Source organism: Bufo gargarizans, chromosome 3, assembly GCF_014858855.1.
Source record: "Bufo gargarizans isolate SCDJY-AF-19 chromosome 3, ASM1485885v1, whole genome shotgun sequence".
In the NCBI taxonomy this organism is placed as follows: domain Eukaryota; kingdom Metazoa; phylum Chordata; class Amphibia; order Anura; family Bufonidae; genus Bufo; species Bufo gargarizans.
Genome location: NC_058082.1, coordinates 378764350 through 378779538, shown reverse-complemented (window position 1 = coordinate 378779538; position 15189 = coordinate 378764350). Strand labels below are relative to the sequence as shown.

The 15189-nt window shown below is 43.0% G+C and overlaps 1 protein-coding gene across 2 annotated transcripts in view; it reads left to right on the top strand.

Moving 5' to 3' along the window:
• The window catches only part of TNNI1 (troponin I1, slow skeletal type), a 326051-nt gene that overhangs the window by 157956 nt on the left and 152906 nt on the right, over nt 1-15189 (top strand). The window lies entirely within an intron of this gene.

Below are 15189 nucleotides of genomic sequence, written 5' to 3'. Positions count from 1 at the left end.
TAACTTTATTAAGCCTGGAGGGAAGTTGAGACATGGTTTCCATCAGCTACTAAACACATTCACAAATGGATTATAATTACAAGTACAACTCACAAATAAACCAAGACAGATACAATAAAATATTGTAATCACCTCTGGAAGGCAAAAAATTCTTATACCTTTATGTACTCTACCGAAACTATACAAATCTATTACTGAAGGTACTATTCTGTGCAACCAAAGTCAGATGAAGTGGATGATCTGCATTTGTAACACCCCAGAGTGATGTTACCACTTCTGCACCTGGCTACTGTCTTTATTGGTCTAACCTCATGTCAAATTATGCATTTATTTCAGGTCCTCCACACTGTGCATTTCTAATGTTATGTAACTGTTCATGTAGTGTGCCTAGTTCACCAGCAGGTGGCAGAAAATATGGCAGAGCTATAGTTAGAGAGAATGGAACTTACCATTTCATTCTAACTCCCCTCTGTAGGGGGGTGGGCTAATCCTACTTCCTGAAGGAAGGGTGGGGACCAGTTGGTTAGTCTAGTTTATCCCTGCTAGGGTAAGGGTGTGCAGGGGCGCATCTCTGATGGACGTGCCCACACCAGCCAGAGCACCGTAAGCTCTGCTGGCCATGGAGACCAAAGATTGAATCCTCAGGTGCCAGGAGGAAAGTTCCCTGGTATAACCTAGAGTCAGATTATAACTAGTGTTGATCACGAATATTCGAATTTTGAATTTTTATTGGGAATATAGGTACTTTGAAAATTCGCGAATTTTTCGAACATAGTTATATATATTCGTAATTTCGAATCTTAAAAATGTTTTTTCCCTTTTTTTTATTTTTATCAGTACACATGATCCCTCCCTGCTTCTAGCTTGTGGGCCAATAAGAAGGCTGCATTATACTTGTTTTAGAATATTACGAATATTCAAAAAAATGAAGTTATAGCAATATAGCGAATATTCGAAAAAAAATTGAATATAGAGCAATTTAGCTAATATAGTGCTATAATCTTTTTTTTTAATAGTTGTAATTTTTTTCCAATCTGAACCTCAGATGAGAAAAAAATTACAACTATTAGACAAAGAAGATTATAGCACTATATTAGCTAAATTGCTCTATATTCATTTTTTTTGAATATTCGCTATATTGCTATATATTCTTGTTTTAGAATATTACGAATATTCAAAAAATGAAGTTATAGCGATATAGCGAATATTTCAAAAATATCGAATATAGAGCAATTTAGCTAATATAGTGCTATAATCTTATATCTTAATCTAATAGTTGTAAGTTGAAAAATTCGCAATAAAAATTTGTATCCGAAAATTCGAATTCCGAAAATTTGCATATTACACAATCATTACCTTGCCGATTTTTCAAGAGAAAAAAATCGCTAAATTTCGAATTTGCGAATATTCGACGAATATTCTACAAAATATTTGTGAAATATCTCGAATTCGAATATGACCCCTGCCGCTCATCACTAATTACAACGTGAATTGCAGCATACAGAATAAGATAAGTTATACAGCCAGCCTGTCAGTACAGCAGAGTCAAAGAGAAACAGATATAGCAAAGTGGAGTTTGCCTGCCAGTTTCATGCTAAAGCCTGCTGGAACTAAGACAATGCATAAATGTTCTCCAAAACGGTTTACAGGCTAAGAAAAGCTGCCTTTGAACTTCATCTCAAGGTCTGGACTCCAGTTATCCTTTTATCCATCAATTAGTCCCCCGATTTAATGCTATTTATTCCACCTATTTATAGAGCCAAAGCATGGGGTCGAGGTAGGAGCACCGTGACACACAATAAGAGACATTTTAGGCCGCAACAAACCACTCGGCATTTCCTAGGGGGGGAGGCAGCTCATTGCACATTATTTACCATGACATTGAACATTTTTATCATCCTACATCACATAACTTCTTCTAAGGTCTCAATGCGACAGCCAGCTGCTCTTCCTACTCTCTGAATCAACTTACTGATCCTATACACATCACAAACTCTAATACCAGCACCCTGTTGGAAATTGTCCACAGCAATGTGAAATTCTTGAGACAATTTTTTTTTTTTTTTATTAGGTTCTTACAATTTTATTAGAGACAGAGCAGCAAGGCAGGATACAGCAAATAACATAGGCGGCAGGCAGAATACAGTAAAGAAGAGAAGTATGGTCTGGTATGCAGTGCTGGTATATGTCCCAAAAACAGGTTCTTATACCTAGATAACAAAGAGTAACATAACTGAAGTTGACTGCAGTGTACTGTAGTCCATAGACATCAATGTCTCTTCATTAGGGTTGAGCGAACCCGAACTGTAAAGTTTGGGTTTGTACCGAACTTTAGGATTTTTGGACCCCGGACCTGAACCCGAACATTTCTGTAAAAGTTCGGGTTTGGGCTCCGTGTTCGGCACTTTCTTGGCGCTTTTTTAAAGGCTGCACAGCAGCCAATCAACAAGCGTCATACTACTTGCTCCAAGAGGCCATCACAGCCATGCATACTAATGGCATGGCTGTGATTGGCTAGAGCAGGATGTGACCCAGGCTCTATATAAGGTTGAGTCACGTAGCGCTGCACATCACTCTGCTGTTACAAGTGTAGGGAGAGGATGCTGCTGGACTTCAGGGAGAGAATAGGAGAGAATCTAACTCAGCGATCTACCTAGAAATAGTTGTGTGGGTGCAGGACACTATCATTTTACCCTGCCCTGAGGCCATTGACCAAAAAAAAAAAAATACTTTTAAAATTATGTTATGTGGGTGGCGGCAGCCATTTTATGCATGCTTAGTGTACCAGCACTGTATCTGAACTTTTGGGACATTGCAAATCACCATTTTTGGGGGGCAAACATCTGGATTAGTCAGTGTGCAATCTAAGCTAGAAGTACACCCATCATTTTCTGGGGTTTTAAAAACACACTATAATTTTTTTTTTTTTTTTCAAAAAACAGTATTTTCCAGATCTGCAAGTGTTAAATTCAAGTTTAATATATACAGCTTTCATATTCTGTTAGCAAAAAAAAAAGACTTTTTTGGCAATCTACAACATCTGTATTAGTCAGTGTGCAATTTAAGCTAGAAATACACCCATCATTTTCTGGGGTTTGAAAAGCACTTTTTTCCCCCAAAAAACTGTATTTTCCAGATCTGCAAGTGTTAAATTCAAGTTTAATATAGACAGCTTTCATATTCTGTTTGCCCAAAAAGTCTTTTTTGCTATCTACAACATCTGTATTAGTCAGTGTGCAATTTAAGGTAGAAATACAGGTCCTTCTCCAGAAAATTAGCATATTGTGATAAAGTTCATTATTTTCTGTAATGTACTGATAAACATTAGACTTTCATATATTTTAGATTCATTACACACAACTGAAGTAGTTCAAGCCTTTTATTGTTTTAATATTCATGATTTTGGCATACAGCTCATGAAAACCCAAAATTCCTATCTAAAAAAATTAGCATATCATGAAAAGGTTCTCTAAACGAGCTATTAACCTAATCATCTGAATCAACTAATTAACTCTAAACACCTGCAAAAGATTCCTGAGGCTTTTAAAAACTCCCAGCCTGGTTCATTACTCAAAACCGCAATCATGGGTAAGACTGACGACCTGACTGCTGTCCAGAAGGCCATCATTGACACCCTCAAGCAAGAGGGTAAGACACAGAAAGAAATTTCTGAACGAATAGGCTGTTCCCAGAGTGCTGTATCAAGGCACCTCAGTGGGAAGTCTGTGGGAAGGAAAAAGTGTGGCAGAAAACGCTGCACAACGAGAAGAGGTGACCGGACCCTGAGGAAGATTGTGGAGAAGGACCGATTCCAGACCTTGGGGGACCTGCGGAAGCAGTGGACTGAGTCTGGAGTAGAAACATCCAGAGCCACAGTGTACAGGCGTGTGCAGGAAATGGGCTACAGGTGCCGCATTCCCCAGGTCAAGCCACTTTTGAACCAGAAACAGCGGCAGAAGCGCCTGACCTGGGCTACAGAGAAGCTCAGTGGTCCAAAGTACTTTTTTCGGATGAAAGCTAATTTTGCATGTCATTCGGAAATCAAGGTGCCAGAGTCTGGAGGAAGACTGGGGAGAGGGAAATGCCAAAATGCCTGAAGTCCAGTGTCAAGTACCCACAGTCAGTGATGGTCTGGGGTGCCATGTCAGCTGCTGGTGTTGGTCCACTGTGTTTTACCAAGGGCAGGGTCAATGCAGCTAGCTATCAGGAGATTTTGGAGCACTTCATGCTTCCATCTGCTGAAAAGCTTTATGGAGATGAAGATTTCATTTTTCAGCATAACCTGGCACCTGCTCACAGTGCCAAAACCACTGGTAAATGGTTTACTGACCATGTTATTACTGTGCTCATCTGGCCTGCCAGCTCTCCTGACCTGAACCCCATAGAAAATCTGAGGGATATTGGGAAGAGAAAGTTGAGAGACGCAAGACCCAACACTCTGGATGAGCTTAAGGCCGCTATCGAAGCATCCTGGGCCTCCATAACACCTCAGCAGTGCCACAGGCTGATTGCCTCCATGCCACGCCGCATTGAAGCAGTCATTTCTGCAAAAGGATGCCCGACCAAGTATTGAGTGCATAGCTGAACATAACTATTTGAAGGTTGACTTTTTTTGTATTAAAAACACTTTTCTTTTATTGGTCAGATGAAATATGCTAATTTTTTTAGATAGGAATTTTGGGTTTTCATGAGCTGTATGCCAAAATCATGAATATTAAAACAATAAAAGGCTTGAACTACTTCAGTTGTGTGTAATGAATCTAAAATATATGAAATTCTAATGTTTATCAGTACATTACAGAAAATAATGAATTTATCACAATATGCTAATTTTTTTTAGAAGGACCTGTACATCCATCATTATCTGTGGTTTGAAAAACACACTTTGTTTTAAGAAAAAAAAAAAAGTATTTTCCAGATGTGCAAGTGTTAAATTCAAGTTTAATATATACAGCTTTCATATTCTGTTACCACAAAAATACTTTTTGGGGAATCTACAACATCTGGATTAGTCAATGTGCAATTTAAAGTAGAAATGCACCCATAATTTTCTGGGGTTTGAAAAACACTTTTCTGACAAACAACACTATTTTCAGGCCTTGCAGCATCAGCAAGTGTGATATTACAGGCTTATACACTGCTGTCAAATTCAGTTGTTAAACAAACACTTGTTTAATGTTTGGGCACAAAAAATTTAGTTGGCAGCCTTTGATGCAGATGTCATTGTGAGATACACCCTTAATATATTTGGGTTACATTCAGAAATTTTAAATACCGCCTTTTGGTGCACCAATATTGAATTCAGGCCTACACTGGTTCAGGCCCTGTGAGATACTCCGTCTACATACAGGGGTTTGAATCAGGGCTCTGAAATACAGCCATTTGAAATACAGCCAATTTTTGCAAATTAATATTTACTTCAGGCCTAGACTGGTTCAGACCGTGTGAGATACCCGCTCTACACACAGGGGTTTGAATCAGGGATTTGAAATATAGCCATTTGAAATACAGCCATTATGTGCAAAGATATATTTACTTCAGGCCTACACTGGTTCAGGCCCTGTGAGATACTCCCTCTACATACAGGGGTTTGAATCAGGGCTCTGAAATACAGCCATTTGAAATACAGCCAATTTGTGCAAATTAATATTTACTTCAGGCCTAGACTGGTTCAGACCGTGTGAGATACCCGCTCTACACACAGGGGTTTGAATCAGGGATTTGAAATATAGCCATTTGAAATACAGCCATTATGTGCAAAGATATATTTACTTCAGGCCTACACTGGTTCAGGCCCTGTGAGATACTCCCTCTACATACAGGGGTTTGAATCAGGGCTCTGAAATACAGCCATTTGAAATACAGCCAATTTGTGCAAATTAATATTTACTTCAGGCCTAGACTGGTTCAGACCGTGTGAGATACCCGCTCTACACACAGGGGTTTGAATCAGGGATTTGAAATATAGCCATTTGAAATACAGCCATTATGTGCAAAGATATATGTACTTCAGGCCTACACTGGTTCAGGCCCTGTGAGATACTCCCTCTACATAAAGGGGTTTGAATCAGAGTTTTGAAATACAGCTATTTGAAATACAGACATTTTGGGCAAATAAATATTTAATTTAGGCATACACTGCCGTGTGAGGTACACCCTTTACATACTGTCGTTCTATTCTACTAATTATTTAACACCCATTTAGGGCAAGATCCTAAATAAAAAAAATATGAGGAGAGTGTCAAATAATGGACGTGGCCCAGGTCGTGGTGCTGCTGGTGGAGCTCCTGTTGCACGGAGAGGACGTGGTCGATCTGTGCCAGCTACACGCACAAGTGAAACCCCTTCCTCAGGTGTGAGTAGGCGACAAAACCTGCAGTGGTATTTGGTCGGGCCTAATGCTGCTCTACGAATGGTGAGGCCTGAACAAGTACAGGCGATAGTAGATTTGGTTGCTGACAGTGGATCCAGTTCCTTCACATTGTCTCCCACCCAGTCTCCTGCTGAAATACCACAGTTGGGACCTGCAGCCCTTGTCCATCACCTCACACCCTTGCAAATCAGCTAAGAAGTCTGAGCCCCAAGTCATGCAGCAGTCTTATCTGCTTTTTGATGACTCTGTTAGCAGGGTTTACCAGGGCCATCCACCTAGCCCTGCCCCATAAGTGGCACCGATGCCCAACCTTTTATTTTTCAAGATGAGTACATGCAGAGAAGTGGAGAAAATTCAGACCATTTTCGGTGGCGCTGATGCAGGAAGAACTCATTACTCAGAGGGTACCAATAAAGGTAATCTTTTTATTAAAGACTTTTTCTCTCTTGTTTGGTCAGGTGACTGTTGTCTATTCCTACTCCTACGTGTCCGGCTGTCATCGGGAATAAACAGAGTAGGTGTGTATATTGTCCGGTCCCTGTCTGAAATACTTCTGTCATGCAGCCTTTTCGTGCACAGGGGTGTCCGGTACATTTTTGTTGGATTGCGCATTATTGTGTATGTTAGCAGGTGCTTGTTATTGATGGTGAGATCAGTAGAGAGACTAAAAATCTTTGGATTTAAAAATATATATGTATATATATGTGTATACCTGTCTGGGCAATCAATAACTGGATAGAGTGGAAAATGAATAAATAAATAAATAAAAATTAATAGTTAAAAAAGAGTAGTAATGCGTGATATATACAGTTGCAAGAAAAAGTATGTGAACCCTTTGGAATAATTTGGATTTATGCACAAATTGGTCATAAAATGTGATCTGATCTTCATCTCAGTCACAACAATAGACAATCACAGTCTGCTTAAACTAATAACACACAAATAATTAAATGTTACCATGTTTTTATTGAACACACCATGCAAACATTCACAGTGCAGGTGAAAAAGTATGTGAACCCCTAGACTAATGACATCTCCAAGAGCTAATTGGAGTGAGGTGCCAGCCAACTGGAGTCTAATAACTTCCACCAAACGTTTCCTGTAGATGCAGATCAGACGTGCACAACGGTCAGGAGCAATTCTTGACCATTCCTCTTTACAGAACTGTTTCAGTTCAGCAATATTCTTGGGATGTCTGGGGTGAATCGCTTTCTTGAGGTCATGCCACAGCATCTCCATCGGGTTGAGGTCAGGACTCTGACTGGGCCACTCCAGAAAGCATATTTTCTCCAGTTTAAGCCATTCTGTTGTTGATTTACTTCTATGCTTTGGGTCGTTGTCCTGTTGCAACACCCATCTTCTGTTGAGCTTCAGCTGGTGGACAGATGGCCTTAAGTTCTCCTGCAAAATGTCTTGATAAACTTGGGAATTCATTTTTCCTTTGATGATAGCAATCCGTCCAGGCCCTGACGCAGCAAAGCAGCCCCAAACCATGATGCCCCCACCACCATACCTCACAGTTGGGATGAGGTTTTGATGTTGGTGTGCTGTGCCTCTTTTTCTCCACACATAGTGTTGTGTGTTTCTTTCAAACAAGTCAACTTTGGTTTCATCTGTCCACAAAATATTTTGCCAGTACTGCTGTGGAACATCCAGGTGCACTTGTGCAAACTGTAAATGTGCAGCAATGTTTTTTGGACAGCAGTGGCTTCCTCTGTGGTATCCTCCCATGAAATCCATTCTTGTTTAGTGTTTTACGTATCGTAGATTCGCTAACAGGGATGCTAGCATATGCCAGAGACTTTTCTAAGTCTTTAGCCGACACTCTAGGATTCTTCTTCACCTCATTGAGCAGTCTGTGCTGTGCTCTTGCAGTCATCTTTACAGGACGGCCACTCCTAGGGAGAGTAGCAGCGGTGCTGAACTTTCTCCATTTATAGACATTTTATCTTATCGTGGACAGATGAACAGCAAGGCTTTTTGAGATACTTTTATAACCCTTTCCAGCTTTATGCAAGTCAACAATTCTTAATCGTAGGTCTTCTGAGAGCTCTTTTGTGCGAGGCATCATTCACATCAGGCAATGCTTCTTGTGAAAAGCAAACCCAGAACTGGTGTGTTTTTTATAGGGCAGGGCAGCTGTAACCAACACCTCCAACCTCATCTCATTGATTAGACTCCAGTTGGCTGGCACCTCACTCCAATTAGCTCTTGGAGATGTCATTAGTCTAGGGGTTCACATACTTTTTCCACCTGCACTGTGAATATTTACATGGTGTGTTCAATAAAAACATGGTAACATTTAATTCTTTGTGTGTTATTAGTTTAAGCAGACTGCGATTGTCTATTGTTGTGACTTAGAGGAAGATCAGATCACATTTTATGACCAATTTGTGCAGAAATCTATATCATTCCAAAGGGTTCACATTCTTTTTCTTGCAACTGTGTATATATATGTATATATACAGTCATGTGAAAAAATTAGGACACCCTTTGAAAGCATGTGGTTTTTTGTAACATTTTTAATAAAAGGTTATTTCATCTCCGTTTCAACAATACAGAGAGATTAAAGTAATCCAACTAAACAAAGAAAACTGAAGAAAAGTCTTTTCAAGATCTTCTGTAAATGTCATTCTACAAAAATGCCTATTCTAACTGAGGAAAAAGATAGGACACCCTCACATGTATTCCCTCTTAAATTGGCTCAGATCTCACACAGGTATATCACACCAGGTGCACATAATTAGTAGATCGTTACTCTGCATGTTGAATGAGGCTTGCCCTATTTAAACCTCAGACATTTAGTTTGGTGTGCTCCTGACTGTTGAAGTGAGAGTGAGCACCATGGTGAGAGCAAAAGAGCTGTCAGAGGACTTCAGAAAAAAGATTGTAGCAGCCTATGAGTCTGGGAAGGGATTTAAAAAGATCTCAAAAGATTTTTAAATCAGCCATTCCACTGTCCGGAAGATAGTCTACAAGTGGAGGGCTTTCAAAACAACTGCCAACATGCCCAGGACTGGTCGCCCCAGCAAGTTCACCCCAAGAGCAGACCGCAAGATGCTAAAAGAGGTCTCCAAAAACCCTAAAGTGTCATCTCGAGAACTACAGCAGGCTCTGGCTACTGTTGATGTAGAAGTACATGCCTCTACAATCAGAAAGAGACTGTACAAGTTTAACTTGCATGGGAGGTGTGCAAGGAGGAAACCTTTGCTTTCCAAGAGAAACATCGAGGCCAGACTGACATTTGCCAGAGATAAAGTTGACAAAGACCAGGACTTCTGGAATAATGTTCTTTGGACAGATGAGTCCAAAATTGAATTATTTGGACACAACAGCAGAGGACATGTTTGGCGTAAACCAAACACAGCATTCCAAGAAAAGAACCTCATACCAACTGTGAAGCATGGAGGTGGAAGTGTCATGGTTTGGGGCTGCTTTGCTGCAGCAGGACCTGGTCAGCTCACCATCATAGAATCCACGCTGAATTCTACTGTGTATCAGAAGGTGCTTGAAGAACATGTGAGACCATCAGTTAGAAAATTAAAGCTGAAGCGGAACTGGACCATGCAACATGACAATGACCCAAAACATACTAGTAAATCAACCAAAGATTGGCTGAAAAAGAAGAAATGGAGAGTCCTGGAATGGCCAAGTCAAAGTCCAGATTTGAATCCCATTGAGATGCTGTGGGGTGACTTGAAAAGGGCTGTACGTGCAAGAAACCCCTCAAACATCTCACAGCTGAAAAAGTTCTGCATTGAGGAGTGGGGTAAAATTTCCTCAGACCGATGTCGAAGACTGGTAGATGGCTACAAGAACCGTCTCACTGCAGTTATTTCAGCCAAAGGAGGTAACACTCACTATTAGGGGCAAGGGTGTCCTATCTTTTTCCTCAGTTAGAATAGGCATTTTTGTAGAATGACATTTACAGAAGATCTTGAAAAGACTTTTTTTCAGTTTTCTTTGTTTAGTTGGATTACTTTAATCTCTCTGTATTGTTGAAACGGAGATGAAATAACCTTTTATTAAAAATGTTACAAAAAACCACATGCTTTCAATGGTGTCCTAATTTTTTCACATGACTGTATATATATATATATATATATATATATATATATATATGTATATGTAAGGATAAAAATTGATTTTTACTGATCCAATTTTATCCTTATGTATATGTAGACCACCACAGAGCTTTGCTTATAATTCATCTTTTTACCTCTCTCTCTCTCTCTCTCTCTCTCTATATATATATATATATATATATATATATATATATATATATAAAAATCACGCATTACTACTCTCTTTTTTAACTATAAATTTTTTATTTATTTATTCATTTATCACTTTATCCAGTTATTGATTGCCCAGACCGGTATACACATATATATATATATACATATATATTTTTTAATCCAAAGATTTTTAGTCCCTCTACTGATCTCACCATCAATAACAAGCACCTGCTACCATACACAATAATGCGCAATCCAACAATCCAACAAAAATGTACCGGACACCCCTGTGCACGAAAAGGCTGCATGACAGAAGTATTTGAGACAGGGACCAGACAATATCCACACCTGCTCTGTTTATTCCCGATGACAGCCAGACACGTAGGAGTACGAATAGACAACAGTCATCTGACCAAAAAAGAGAGAAAAATCACGTGACCACGCGGCGTCACTGCCTAATGCATGCCCAGAATAATAAGACCTATCAGGAGTGAGAACTCAACCCCGCCTTTAAAATCATCATCCAGAGGCCTGTCCAATAAGGGACGACACTGGGAACCATTGCATCACCGTAAGACCGGCCCACTGACATCACCGATAAGCCGGACCTACCGCATTATCTAGGTACCGCCCCTGACGTCATCCAGATGCCTCACTGAAAGACCGGCCCACTGACATCACCGATAGGCCGGATCTACCGCATCATCAAGGTACTGCCCCACTGACGTCATCCAGATGCCAGACCAATCAGGGAAACTACCGCCCACGGCACACCACTAGGAGGAGTAGAACAGAACAATAGCACAGCCCACAAGGCAAAATGATTGGCCACCTGACCCTGGGGGAGTGTTTGGAATCCTATCGACAGGACAAACGCTCACGCCCCCAACCTCCTCCCCACCCATGTGACTCGCACACATTGCACTTAAACTGAGAGCATAAAACAAATGGAAGCACCTTGTTTTAAATGTAATAACAATTTTTATTGTCCTGATGAAGGGGGATGTTCTGCCCCCGAAATGCGGAGACCGTTTTTAATAAAAAGATTACCTTTATTGTTACCCTCTGAGTAATGAGTTCTTCCTGCATCAGTGCCACCGAGAATGGTCTGATTTTTCTCCACTTCTCTGCACGTATTTTATCCTGATAACCGTAACTACGGCAAGGGATACAGACCAGGGGCAGCAGATGCAGTCTTCTCTTCTCCTGTGAACTGGACGGGTAATCATCCAGAAAAGCGATTCGGAGGTGTTGTGACCTATCACAACCCCATTCGGTAAGCATAATCAGTGTTTTTTGCTTATACCTAGTGCTGTAAGGATCTACACATGAGGCGCTGCCTCCTCTCTTCTTTTTTCCCTTTTATGTCAAGATGAGTACATGGGAGGACCATCGCAGCACGTCTCGGATAATGACGAAATATAGGTGCCACCCGACGGGGCTTTCGAGAGTGTGCAGACCGACAAGGAAGTCAGGGGTGAAGACTAGGTGGAAGATTATGTGGAGGACGATGAGGTCCTCGACCCCACACGGAATCAAGGTCATGCGAGTGACCTATGTAGTTCGGAGGCAGAGGCGGTGGTCGCACAGAGCCACCAGCACAGCAGAAGAGGGAGCAGGGTGCAAAAGCAGAGCGGCCGTCCTCTAGACAGTACGCTTCCTACTGCCCACCACAGCAAGGGACCGAGCACACCAAAGCCAGCACCAAGGAGTTCGATGGCGTGGCAGTTCTTCAGACAATGTGCTGACGACAAGACACAAGTGGTTTGCACGCTATGCAATCAGAGTCTGAAGCGACGCATAAACGTTCTCAACCTGAGCACAACCTGCATGACCAGGCATTTAAGTGCAAAGCACGAGCTGCAGTGGAGTAGACACCTCAAAAACCAAGAAAGGTCTCTGGCTCCTCCTGCTTCCTCTTCTGCTGCAGTCACGGCCTCTTCATCCACCTCTGGAGTGACAGTGGCACCTGCCACCCCACAAACAGAGGATCTGCCAGCAACACCAACACCTGGGTCACCAAGCATCTCCAGAATGTCTCACGGAAGCGTTCAGCTCTCCATATCTCAAACGCTGGAGAGGAAGAGGAAGTACCCCCCCTACCCACCCGCGATCCCTAGCTCTGAATTCCAGCATTTCTAAATTACTGGCCTTTGAAATGCTGTCATTCTGTCTGGTGGAGAGAGATAGTTTTAAAGGCATTATGGCGGTCGCTGTCCCACAGTACGCCGTGCCCAGCCGCCACTACTTTGCAAGGCGAGCCATCCCTTCCCTTTACAACCAAGTAGGGGACAAAATCAGGTGTGCACTGCACAACGCAATCTGTGGCAAGGTGCACCTGACTACGGATATGTGGACCAGTAAGCACGGTTAGGGCCGTTATATCTCCATATCAGCACACTGGGTAAATGCAGTGGCGGCTGGGCCTGAGGCGGATAGCAGTTTGGTGCATGTCCTTCCACCACCGTGGATTGCAGGGCGCTTCAGTTTGCCTCCTGTTGCTTCCTCCTCCTACTCTGCTTCCACATCCTTTACCAGCTCCTCATCCAGTCAGCATAACACCTTCACCACAAACTTCAGCACAGCCAGGGGTAAACGACAGCAGGCAGTTTTAAAACGTATCTGTTTGGGGACAAACCCGACACCGCACAGGAGCTGTGGATGGGCCTTGAACAACAGACCGATGAGTGGTTTGTGCCAGTCAGTCTCAAGCCCGTCCTGGTGGTATACGATAATGGGCGAAATTTCGCTGCAGCTCTGGGACTAGCCGGTTTGACGCACATCCCTTGACTAGCGCATGTGCTGAATTTGGTGGTGCAGAGATTCCTTAAAAATTACCCCAACATGTCAGAGCTGCTGCATAAAGTGCGGGCTGTCTGTGCGCGCTTTCGGCGTTCTCACCCTGATGCTGCTCGCCTGTCAGCGCTGCAGCGTAACTTCGGTCTTCCCGCTCACCGCCTCATATGCGACGTGCCCACAAGTTGGAACTCCACCTTGCACATGCTGGACAGACTGTGCGAGCAGCAGCAGGCGATAGTGGAGTTTCAGCTGCAGCACACACGGGTAAGTGACTCGGTGGAACAGCACCACTTCACCACCAATGACTGGGCCTCCATGCGAGACCTGTGTTCCTTGTTGTGCTGTTTCGAGTACTCCACCAACATGGCCAGTGCCCATAACGCCGTTCTCAGCGTTACTATCCCACTTCTATGCCTTCTTGAAAAAACGCTCCTGGCGATGATGGAAGAGGATGTGGCACAGGAGGAGGAGGAGGAAGAGGGATCATTTCGTAGGGTTTCCGGCCAGTCATTCCCAAGTGGCTCCGAGGGTGAGTTTATGCACCCACAAACCCAAGGCACACAATTGTCCAGCCAGGGCACAGTTCTGGAGGATAAGGAGGTGGAGGATGAGGAGATGGAGAAGGAGGAACCATGATCACAGCAGGGTGGCACCCAGACCAGCTCATGGCCATCACTAATGCGTGGATGTGGAGGATACAGAGGACACAAACGATGCACCTTCCACAGAGGATAGCTTTTCATTGCCTCTGGGCAGCCTGGCACACATGAGCGATTACATGCTGCAGTGTCTCCACAACGACCGCCGAGTTTCCCACATTCTAACTTGTGCTGATTACTGGGTGGCCACACTGCTCGATCCCCATTACAAGGACAATGTACCGTCTATAATTCCCTCACTGGAGCGTGATCGTAAGATGCGCGAGTACATGCGCACGCTGGTAGGCGCGCTGCTGGTGGCATACCCCCTCGATACCGGTGCTACATTGAAAGCACAAGGCGAAGGCAGAGGACGAGAAAAGGTCGCCAACGCAGCTGGGGCACCGCCAGCACCTCAGAAGGCAGGGTTAGCATGGCCGAAATGTGGAAAAGCTTTGTCAGCACGCCACAACAACCAGCACTACCAGCTGATTTGGAATGTCTTAGCAGGAGGCAGCATTTCACCAACATGGTGGAGCAGTATGTGTGCACACGCCTACACGTACTGAATGACGGGTCTGCCCCCTTCAACTTCTGGGTCTCCAAATTGGGCACATGGCCTGAGTTTGCCCTTTACGCCTTGGAGGTGCTTGCCTGCCCTGCAGCCAGTGTATTATCTGAACGTGTGTTTAGCATGGCAGGGGGCGTCAACACAGACAAGTGCAGCCGCCTGTCCACAGCCAATGTGGACAAGCTCATGTTCATTAAAATCAACCAGGCATGGATCCCTCAGGACTTGTCCGTACCTTGTGCAGAATAGACATGTATACCGGCACTAAGCAGCCATTGTTATACTGCAGTGCAATTGCTCATGTTTGTCATTTGGATATTTCACACTCTTTTGGAGTGTACCTTAATTTCACAAAATTTAATTAAACCCAAAAACCTGTGTTGGCTATCTCGTCCTCCTCCACAGCCGCTTCTACCTACTCCGCTACTTCCACCACCTCCTCAAACTCCTACTCCACCTCATTTCCCTACTTTGTCATTTACATTTTCGGGTGAAACTCAACAATTTTGGTGTGTATAATACCACTGCTAAACCTAGTAGATCGGTTAAATCCAGGGAGTTATTCTGATT